This window comes from Podarcis vaucheri (genome assembly GCF_965113315.1).
Source record: "Podarcis vaucheri genome assembly, chromosome: 8".
Lineage (NCBI taxonomy): Eukaryota > Metazoa > Chordata > Lepidosauria > Squamata > Lacertidae > Podarcis > Podarcis vaucheri.
In genome coordinates this window covers 48,148,674-48,161,033 of record NC_138766.1, presented here as the reverse complement: position 1 = coordinate 48,161,033, position 12,360 = coordinate 48,148,674, and positions in this window count along the sequence as shown.

Sequence of the window (12,360 nt, the reverse complement as noted above, 5' to 3'; positions counted from 1 at the left end):
GGAACCCTGTGGCATCTTAGTCGCTCTTCACATGGAAATATCAGGATAACCTAAGTGTATACACAACACTTGTGGCTGCTGCTTAATTGCCCCCAACAAAAAGCAAAACAATGGTTTGGATCCAGACTGCATTAGTTTAACTTGGTTCCTTCCCATTGAAATCAATCCCACTGAAATCAACAGTCATGACTTGACAATTAATGTAAACAGGAACTAAGCTCACCCAACAGTCTGGCTTTAACCTTGCTTGCTTTTCATAGATTGTAATCAAAAGACAGAAATGCTCTGGGAGAACATGATGAAATTCAGCCTTGACATTTACTGAACAGTGAGTTTAATATCTTTGGGCTCCATGGGTTCATAAACAGGAGCAAGCAGCTATCATATTGCCTGCATGCTAGTTCTCACAATCCTTGCTGCACTTTTTTTTAATGGCAAATCACAAGCCTCATAAGTCACCAGCCTCATAAAAATCACCAGCCTCTTAAGTCCCTCCTGGCTTTCAGGATCTAATCATCATGGCCCAAGGAGGCAGTGAAGACCTTTTCAACTGTACCACAACAGGCCCAGAACAGAGGTATTAATTGTGTGAGCTGCTTGGCCACATCCCTGACACCATATTGGAGCATCACCAGGCCAGGTCCAAGGCAGCAGTTGGTTTCTGCCATAAGTGCCCAGCCTTTCCCAACCCACACCCTGAACCTGCAGAGCCTCCATGGTCTTTGGAAGCAACTGTGTGGACCACAGGGAACAGGCCACGCACCAAGGGACAGGACAGAACCCCGTCCCCTACATTACACATTTTTTAATTCTCTTCCATCCCACACCTCCTGCAGATGAAGAAAATTGGCCAACTCTACCTGTACAAGTAGCATCCAACTGACCTCAGGAATGGTTGAATCTGACCATTTTGGTTTCTCTAATCTTAAGTTTAGTTCTCTGCCTCTCCTGATACCGATGGAACAGAGAGACGGAGATGGGTGCCATCAATATACTGATGACACTTCATTCCAAATCATGAATGATCCCACTGATTGTATTGTTCATATGTGAGTGTGACCTGTCCTGCAGCCACTTGTGTTAAAGGCTGGGGTATCAATTTTACATAAATAAAATAAATAAGTATAATATGCAGTTTGGTGCTAATGAGCATTCAGCCAGAGCAAGATACAATGGTGTCCATCTTTCAGACAAATTTTTTGGTCCAAATAATCCTTCCATTGCATAGCTAACCATGGTATGCTATAATGAAAATGTAGGCCCATGAAAATATTGAGAGAAGTTTGATTTCAGATGAACAGTAATAATGAAGTATAGTTACTAAAATTCGCAATGCATTTTCTATGCAATGCATTTCCCACCCCATTTTCTATACCACCCTGCCATGCGATACCTTAAATGACATTCAATTCCTTTTAATAGATGTTGGCTTAAAATACATCCTGAGTTCTGAATTTCTTTACACAGGTTTTTGGTGGTGGTTCTGAAATGGGCTAATTCAAACAGGCAAATTAAAATGGTGTGTTGCAGCCCGCCCCCCGCCCCCCCATAATTTGCACCTTGTTGTACTTTCTTATTTAAACAAACTGCAGTGGATCAGCAGCTCTAGAAAAAAAACACACTACAAAATAAATGCAAAGATTGTGACACCTAGTGCCAATGAGCCCACATTGCAGAAAGGCTTAATGCTGGATTTAGCCCAAATGCAGAACGAAGGAAAGTGTCAGGAAAAATAAATAAACCAGTGAAAAACAGTAATAATGACAGAAGGGGAAGGCCAGCATGGCTATAACAACATTTCAATAAAACACAGGCTGTTTCAAAGCCACGGTGCAGCAGGGAGTGCTTGGAAATAAAATACATTGATTATGTTCTCTAGAATGGTGATAATTAGGAACAGAAAAGGTCAAATCCCATCCCTCAGACACCTACCAAGCTCTTACTTGTTAGTTAAGGCAGTCCAGGATGTCTTGGGAGGAGAGGCACTACGAAGACAAGGTTGCCCACTGTCCCCTTAACCATTTTTTAAACCTTTATTTATTTGATTGTTTTTATTTCTGAGAGTCCTCATGGATGGAAGGCACCCGCCTCAAAAAAAAAGGGGGGGATAAAGGAACCCTCAGGCAGAATTCCCAATTTGACAAGCTGCTACTGAGTTCCATGTAACTCATTCATGGCCTCTATATTAATTTTATTTTTAAATGAGGAACCCCATCCTGGCATCCCTTGCATTGGCTGCTATGGAAATGTTTCCTGCTCATCTGTCTCTGTTCTTTGTTGAGGCCTTAACATATTTGATAAAGAAGAAGTGAAGAAGAGTTTGGATTTTATATCCCGCTTTATCACTACCCGAAGGAGTCTCAAAGCGGCTAACATTCTCCTTTCCCTTCCTCCCCCACAACAAACACTCTGTGAGGTGAGTGGGGCTGAGAGACTTCAGAAAAGTGTGACTAGCCCAAGGTCACCCAGCAGCTGCATGTGGAGGAGTGGGAAATCGAACCCGGTTCACCAGATTACGAGTCTACCGCTCTTAACCACTACACCCCACTGGCTCTAACTTAACCTCAGAGAATCCTCATGCTGGGTTACCCTGTCTGCTGGGCAGTATGATATCTGTCTGGATTTTATTTCAGATAGACTTATCCTGAAGAACCGCAGAATGATTGCCCGCATGAGTTCTCAGTTTACCTTACAGCATTTGACAATAGTGGTACCACATTCCCTGTTAAGCTCCCACCATGGATAATACAATGGTGCCAAAATCCTATACACGTCTACTCAGAATCATAGAATTGTAGAGCTGGAAGGGACTCTGAGGGTCACCTAGTCCAACCCCTTGAAATACAGGAATCTCAACTAAATGATACATGGCAGGTGGCTATCCAAGCTCTGCTTAATAACCTCCAAGCAAGGAGGGTCCCACCACCTTCCGAGGGAATCTGTTCCACTGCCTAACAGCTCTTACTGTCAGAAAGATCTTCCTGATGTTTAGCTGGAATCTAATTTCTTGTAATTTGACGCCATTGGTTCAGGTCTTAGCTTCCAGAGCAGGAGAAAGCAAGCTTGCTCCATCCTCCATGTGCCAACTTTATAGATATTTGAAGATGGCTATCATATCTCTTCTCAGTCTCCTTTTTTCCAGGCTAAACATACCCAATTTCCTCAAGCGTTCCTTATAAGGCTTGGATTCTAGACTCTTGATAATCTTGGTCATGCTCCTCTGTACATGTTCTCGCTTGTTACTATCCTTCTTAAATTGTGGTGCCCAGAATGGTGTGCTCCAGGTGTGGTCTGACCAAGGCGGAATAGAGTGGTACTATTACCTCCCTCGATCAGGACACTAGACTTCTGTTGATGCAGCCCAGAATAGTATTAGTGTTGTTGTTGTTTTGCTGCTGCATCACACTGTTGACTCTTCTTAAGCTTGTAGTCTACTAAGAGCCTAGATTCTTTTCATATGTACTACTGGCAATCTAGGTGTCCCTCATCTTATATTTGTGCAGCTGGTTCTTCCTGCCTAACTGCAGAGCCTTATGTTTGTCTCTATTGAAATTCATTTTGTTGGTTTGGTCCCTGTTCTCCAGTCTGTTGAGGTCATCTTAAATCCTAAATTTGTCTACCCCTCCCAGTTTGGTGTCATCTGCAAATTTGATGAGCATCTTCTCATTACCTTTATTCATGTCGTTTATAAAGCTGTTGAACAACAAGGGGCCCGGGAAAATAACCCTGTGGTACCCCACTTGTCACCTTTTCCCAGGATGACGAGGGACGTTAAGTCCCCATATGGTACGATGGCCGCCCGGATATTGCTAGCCCAAAGATGGAAAGAGGAAGCAGTCCCAACCAAAGAAGATTGGCAAACCAAGTTAATGGACTATGCTGAAATAGTGAAATTAACTGGAAAGCTCAGAAACCAAGATGACAAGAAATTTAAAAAAGAATGGGAAATGTTTATTATATATTTATACTATATTACAGTATATTATGTTACAGTATATTATATATACTGTAAACATCTTAATACATTGGCAGGATTTTAAAAACACTTGTAATTTTAGAGATGGTACAGTAAACTTGAGGTTAAAATAGAAATTTGGAGTAGAAATGATATGTAGTTAAAAAAGAAATGTAAGGAACCAGAGGAGGGGGGAGGAGGGAAGTAATGGGGTTAGGATAATCCCATTTTATGGATATGTTACTGTTTTGATGCAAACCTTTTTTATTTTATTTTTCTCCTTATTTTTTAGTTTGTTGTTATAGTATTCATTCTCTTTTGTTTATTTGTGATGTTTGTTACACTTGCAGAAAACCCAATAAAAATATTATATTAAAAAAAGGAACGTAAGTCCCATTGGGTTCAGTGGGACTCACTACCAGGTAAGGTATAGAGAAGTATAGTATATTATGGTCACAGACCAATAAATTTTAGTACAAAAATAAAAGATACATTCGAACAATAAAAACACATATAAATATACGTTTTTCTTCTGAAGAAGCCAGCAAAAGAATTTCTCCTAATCTGCACTGAGATCAGAAAAACTTGGGCAACCCTCTCAGTGATATAGGATGACACATGCTGTAAATAGAATGCCAAGTTTTCAGAAGATATTCTCAGATCAATTTTTAGCAGAGGGGGAACCAGCCTCTTTCTTGACTCACCATACAGGTTAAATACAGAGGGACATGTTCAAAAGATTGCAATGCTCCCGCTCCACAGAGACACAGCTGTTCATTAACTGAAGATTTATTGAATCATCTACTTAACCGTGCTGAAGGCAGCATGTCAAAGCGAGCCAGAATAAATGCTCTCCTTTGAAATGGTTAGTGTTTACAAGTATAGGGCTGTGGTGATCTCATAATTTGAAGAGTAATGACGAACAAGAGATATTAGCTGCAGTTCTCGGATACTGTGGATCTGAGCCTACTAGGTCTTTTGACAACAATAATTTGGGTCTTCTTTCTTCATATATAGAAAGCCCCCTTTGGGGGATTTGTAGTGCCTCTTCACAATCTTGGTCAGGGTGGGGGAGCAAAGGCGAAGGCAGGTTGCATAACAGTAATGGTCATGGCACTGGAGCAAGAAAGGAGAGACACTGAGGAGAAAATGGCAGACATTGGCAGGTATTCAGTGCTAGCTGTACTCAGTGCGTAGACCCATTGAAGGTAATTAATATGACTAACTTTGGTTCATTAATTTCAGTGGGTGTACTCTGAGTAGGATTTAGCTGAATATAACCCTTTGACTTGGGAGGAGCCATTTGCTACTGTGCCTCAGGCAGCAAAATGCCTGCAGCCAGCCCTTAATTGTTTGCATATTGATCATGGCAATTTATGTGCTGTAGCCAGATGAACTCCACTTCAGCAGGATGACAATGGCATTACTATACTTCAATATTTACAGTGGAAGCAAGTGACATAGATCTGTTTGACCTGTGTTGATACAGTAAGGATTTGTGAGGCCCTGGGGATAAAATGTCCTGCTTGTGAGCATCTCTTAGGCATCTGGTTAGCCACTGTGGGAACTGAAAGGGCCTCTAGTCTTATCCGGCAGCATTTTTCTTATGTTCCTTATTTATTTTTTACTTCCTCATTGATGCCCTCCTCAGAGCCAATGTCCTTCTTGTCCTGGCAAGGTGCAGCTTCAAAAAGAAGCTGAATTTTGGGATACACTACTAGCTGAGCCTGCAGTAAGTTGCAAAAGCAGATGTAGGGAAGCACAACCGGTGCCATTGCATCAGGCGCAGAGCTTCTGGGGCACCACAGGGGGCGCTGCAACTATGTCACCCAACAGAAGGTGAGAGGCAGCTGGGGCACCGGATTTTGGTGTCGCACAGGGTGCCACTGAAATTTGAGGTGCCAGGGTCTGCCACTAAGCTTAACCACCAGATCCTCACCGCTCAATATTTGTGGGAGCTTGCTGTGGTTAATCAGTGGAGAGGGAAGTGTAGTCTTTTCCTTAGTATTACATATTCAATTATCTAGAATTTAAATAGACTTCAGGGCTGAAGGTTGGCTCAGTTATGCCCAACTCAGATTAAGCCCTGATTATGGCAATGATTCAAGATAACGGAATGTTCCCCCAAAGTTGTAAACCTAAGGACAATAGGCCGAGTCAAGTAATTAACATTTAAAATGGAGACAGGGATGCACAGAACAGGGAGAAAGGCTTTGCAGTTGTTATGTAAAAATAACATAAGATGACAACCTCATATATATAAAACCGTCTGTTAAATCAGTGGCCAAACCTATGTGTTTAAGTAGTTTACTTTGCACAGACCAATAGGCAGTTTACAGGGAGTTTGGTCTGCAAAGCTGAAAAGATATCACTAAAGCCTACAAAGGGACAATGGTTCAGGTTGTCTCCGCCCTCAGCAATGTAGTATATGGCATGCTAGTGCCATCTACTGAATTTTGGAGGGAGTGACAGGATAAAACTTGAGAATGTGGAAATTTGGCCAAGAGCCAGCGAGAAGGAAAGGGAGGAGAGGCCTCCAACCATACCTCAAAATGGGGATAAAAGTTCAAACCTCAGTGGAGAGCTTTGGAAATTATGGTGCAGCTGTATTAACTGGAATAACAGTACCTAGGGCTATCATGAAAGGATCCACAGCAGTGCTGAAACAGTCTCATCTATTCCCAGGGCCATTGTTAAAAAGAGTATAAGGAGAACGTAGTGAAAAAAGTTGCCTCAGACACATTTTCTTTGCACTGAAAGTTGCACATGTCCTTTGTGGAACTAGCATTCCTTGGTACAATCCCAAGGATTCCATATGCCTATTCCCTAACTGTTCTGCCAGTTTTCTTAGGAGAGATCTTTTATTAGTTGACCTAACAGCGAACTTTATATGTTAAGCAACCATCTCCATTATTTATACCTGGAACTTTCCTGAAGATTTTAAAAAACAAAACAAAACAAAACCCTACTTGGAAGGGATGAATAAGTGTTGTTATTGTTTGTTTTGCTTTATTTCTGATTTTGCAATGCCAGCAGTTGACAAGAAGGGATACCCATTAAGGGCCTGCTATTAGCTCCAAAACAAATTAGTTTAAAGATATTAAAGATGCACTATTTCCCCCCTCTTTTTAAATCCTCATAATTAAAGCACACATACATACAAGCTCTCCTAGCTTTTAAGAAAAAGGCATTACCATATTTTTTTCATTTTGAAAACACATTAAAGATACATGCATTTTTTTTGTATTTTGTATATGAAATGCTTCTTGGCTAAAGTAGTTTTTATTAAGTATTTATAATAGATTTGAATAGATTATTTTGTAATAATTACTTTTAAAAAGATGTGAATTTCATACATTCTGTATACAACAGATGCAAATGTAAAATTACTGGAGATATAATCTTATTTCAGACATAATAGGAAATGATGGCTTCTTGTATGCATGAGTCATTGTGACCCTCAGGCTTCTACCTTCCTCTTCATGTGTTTTGCATCTCAGAAGACAATACAGAAATCTTCTGCTTGGTTTTAAACAAACCCTGTGACATCTGAACACCGCAAATTATGCTTTGTTTAAACTCTGGCTTCAGAACTGAAATGTTGGTTAGAGCCTACCTTTAATCAATAACCATAATTTAAAGCATTGATAGCAAATGTGGTACCTGCCAGGCATTGTGGGACTATAGATCCCATCATTCCTGACCATTGGCTACCCAAGGCTAACGGGAAGCTGTAGTCCAATAACATCTTGAAGGCACCATGTTGACTACCCCTGGTTTAGATGTCATGGGGAACTGTGGTCACTTTAAAATAAAAACAACAAGACTGATTCTTTCTATATCATCCCCTGAAGTGCACAAATGAGGGAAAGTGGGAAGTATTTGACACAGAGACTTCTGCAGTAATAGACAATTTAAGACCACTGAGCAGATTGGAAACCAGTCACTACAGACAGGGAAAAGATAGCTTTCTAAATGCCAAAAGAAGTCATCAAGAACATGAGCACAATGTTGGTGACACCAGTTTTGCAGCCTGAGTCAATGGTTGCTATCAGCGGTATGCATTGTTTTACTTATCAAAGGCTACATGCATAGTACTGTATTTTTCTGTGTACAGTATAAGACTTTTTTTTCTTTTTTGCTTAAAAAAAGATTGGGGGTCATTTTCAATATGGTTGGTGAATGCAAAGAAGAGAATTAGCTGGAGCGTCAGAACCACTCTGCCTCCCAGGTGCCCAGCACTGGTGATCTCCTAAAAAAAATGCTCAACAACTTTGGGTCATCTCGGGTGTTGGTGGCATGCGTACACACACACACGGCCACCCTCTTTGATGTTTAAAATATTGTTTTCTTAATGCTGGGTTCAAAAAAATAGGGGTCATCTTGGACATGGAAAAATGTTGTATTCATGCTACCGCTGTCCATGGTACTCATTACATTAGGGAAGCAAGCAGGGGTCGTGCTACTTACTTGCGGCAGAGGCCGAAGACATAAAATTGTCACTGGATGAAATAAGTTGGGTGGTAGCTGGGGTTTCACAAGCACCACACTTTGCAGCATGCCCAGCCACCCTGTAAGGAAATTGTTTCTGCTCTTTTTTTAAAAGGTTAACCAAGGGAGGGGCAGGACATCCAGGGCCCAGTTGAGCAGACCCAGGGTTTGGGGCTATGAGGTGACTGGCTTACAATATTATTGGAAGCAAGGACATTTCTGTCTGAGGCTTGAATTGATTTATTCCATCCAGAAGATCAGGTCAGTGGTAGAGCAGATTATATGCATGCCGAAGGTCCCAGGGAGAAGTGGGGGACATTCCTGTCCCATACTCTGCAGAACTGCTGCCAGTCAGTCTAGCTAGTACTGAACTAGATGGACCAATGACCTGACTCAGTATTAAGCAGTTTCCTATGTTTTTGGATCTCTCCCTTTCTCAGTGTGTGTTCCTGAGAGCAGCGTGTGTGGACCTGTAGACCATGCAGCCTTTCACTTGATCTATAGTTTATGCAGAGGGAAAACAGGATGCCACCAGGTTTTCATAAGATTTTAACTTCCTCAAAGTTGCTAGTTGTGAAACCCTCAAATATGCTGTAGTGTGTCTTCACCTTTTCACCACTGCTACTCAGAATGTGATTCATACACTTCTCCCCTTTAGATTATTGAGGGGATAGGTCCCCTGTCTGGCCTTGTTGATTTCATCACCTACATTTCAAAATATAATTTCTCAGGCTGCCCTCCTGTGCACACTTACATGGGTGTAAGCTCCATAGCTTCAGCAGGACTTTATTCTGAGTAAGCATGCTTAGGACTGCATTGTCAGAGCCACATTAATGATACCCTGAGGGGTCAATAGTTCGAGATGCCCCTTGTTCCCTTGGTGAGCCCAAGTAATTGGACCCTGATGGACTTTGTTGTTCATTCATGCCTCAGAAGTGGTGAATTACCCAGGGCCAGAACAGGTGTGTCAATGGAGATTCATGAATAGGATCTCCTATGGCTTTTCTTTTGAAGAACAGGAATGTTGTGCTTGGAGAGAGGGTGTTCATTCCTCACCTCCCAAGCCCTTTCACCCCTTAGCTCTGGTGGGAGAGAGACAGGAATGGCATTTGAACCTGTCTTCTCTTGCCCTGCTTTACCCCAACCCCAGCTAATTGGGTGATTTACATCAGAGAAAGGGCATGGAAGGAAAGAGTTAAGTACCCCAGAGCACCACTGCCCCAATTTTTATGCAGTCCTATGGAACACTAAGTACCAAAACCAAAAACAAAGGAGATCCTAGCATCTCACTTGAACCTCATTGTTAGAGGTATCGGTTGGTTGCTCGAGAGCAATCAGGCAATATGCCTCAATAGTCTGTTCTAAAGCTTTCTTATTAGTGATAAAAACCTTTAGAATGCAGAGCGCCTCTATTCTGTGTCTTGCTCATTCACTGGCAGAATCTGAGTGTGGGCGGTCCTTAAACCTTCCCCAGCAGAGTAGTTTCTTGATGCCCAGTCTGTGCCTCCCCTCTCTGCGCGGACGCCTACTGCGCAAGGATGGCTTGGGTAATGGGGGACCTCCCTCCTCCCCGCTTTGCTCAGGCAAGGGGTCCTGGCACTGCCTTGCCTCCCCCCCGAGCCCTGCATCTCTTCTCCACTAGAGGCGTGGCTTCCTTCCTCTGCTGAGGAAGTGCTGCTTCCCATGATCTTTGGGGGCTCTCTGTAATCCATCCGGCCTTTCCCCTCTTGCAGTTCCCTGACACTCATACTCCAATTTCAGAGGGATTCTTTGCTTGGTGGCTCACCCTCCCTTGCCTCTTTCAACAAGAGGTCTTCCATCTTCCTTTAGCTCCTACTATTCCCAATAAGCACAGTAATCAAGGTGGCACTGAAAGGGGCATGTAATTCCCCTGTCCCTTGGTGTACTTTGGCTGGATTCTTTTGCACAACTTTATTTTTGAGCAACCTACCTGCTCTGCTTAAACCATTTGGTAGCAACATAAACAGGACATTGCTAGATTTAAGTTTACAGAGCAGACATTATTCTGTTATATTATTTAACCTTAAAGTATGGCAATATTAAACTGTTTTTGTTTTTGCTTTCAGACAGTATAAATGAAAAATATGGCACAAATTATTGTGAATATGAAGATAGGTAACAGATGAACCTAATGAGTCTAAATCTCCCTCTTCGAAACAGTTATAATGGGGGAGGTTTAAGCAAATGTTGTTGTTGTTGTTGACACAATTCTGCCAGGAAAGGCTGTAAAGGTAAAGGGACCCCTGACCATTAGGTCCAATCGTGACCGACTCTGGGGTTGCGGCGCTCATCTTGCTTTATTGGCCGAGGGAGCCGGCGTACAACTTCCGGATCATGTGGCCAGCATGACTAAGCCACTTCTGGTGAACCAGAGCAGCGCACGGAAACGCCGTTTACCTTCCCACCGGAGCGGTACCTATTTATCTACTTGCACTTTGACGTGCTTTCAAACTGCTAGGCTGGCAGGAGCAGGGACCGAGCAACGGGAGCTCACCCCGTTGCAGGGATTTGAACCGCCAACCTTCTGATCGGCAAGTCCTAGTCTCTGTGGTTTAACCCACAGCACCACCCTAGTAAAGACTGTATAAGGGCTCAAACACACATCTGCTTGTCTGTGATTTCTAGGCATGGATCCTAGAGGTTTTTCTTTTGTACCTCTGCTTTCCCTGAGAAAACCCACTGTTTACTGCTGAATCTGAATCTGAACAAACATAAATCTGCAGAAAACCCAGTTGACATTTCTTCCGATTCAGCCGTAAACAGTGGGTTTCCCTGGGGAAAGTGGTGGGACAAAAGAAAAACAACTCTAGGGCCTGTGCCTAGAAATAATGGGACAAACAGAAGTGTGGAAGAGCCCTAATAAGTCCCACGGTTTAAATGGAAGCGTCAACCTGGCTGGATCATCTCTCTTTAAAAAAATAATAAAATCAATAGATCTTAGAAATGCCAAGCTTTGGCTGGATCATGCCTTTAATTCTCTATACTGCCAGAATTATTAACTTCCTATGCCATAGAAGTTTTTAAAAAGCAAATAGGTTACATTTGTCTCTTAAGTTACACAGTTTAAAACTGCTTTTAATACTAATGTGTTCTTACCAAGAAAAGCCCTACGCGGTTAATTTTTGCTGGCTGACCCAATCTGACCTCTTGTTCTTTTTGCTACTTTTGAAATTGCTGCACTCTGTTCAGCCTGGAAACAAACAAAAAAAAAAACAACCCCAATCATAGAAAAGCTTGTGCTTCAAGGTTATATTTTTTAAAAGCTAAAGTTCTTATTTTAAAAATAGAAGCACCAGTTTCTCTGTAAGTACGACATCAGTTCAAGTATGTTGATGCAGTTTCCAAAGCAATAAGAAATGCCTTAGGTCACATTTCAGTCAGGTCAGCCAAATCCACCATCAGTGATTAAAAAAAATAAAGCGGAGGGAAGGGGGAGGCCCTTTATGGTCCATGTTCTGGAATTATATCTCTCTTCACATTCCTATTTTTGAAAATACTTTTGGTTTTGTTCAGAGCTATATTTAACTTTGCTTTGACGAATACTCCATCTGAGCACATCTGAATGATACCATTGGATCATTTACCCAGTATTGTATGCATTGCCTGCAAATGGATTTTTCCGGAACAGCTCTCTCAGTTCTTTATCTGAGATGCTAGAAATGGAATCTAAAACCTTATGCATGTCAAACAGAGACTCCATCACTGAGCTGTGGGCAATCTATGTTTTAGTAAATATAATCAAGTCCTCACAGCCCATTATTTGAAATAACAATAATTGAAGAAGAAGAAGAAGATGATGATGAAGAAGAAGAATTTTACCTTCACAACCTTTACCCTAACAAAACATGTTTATTTATGGTTTACAGATGCAGAGTTACTGCTGATATAGTGAT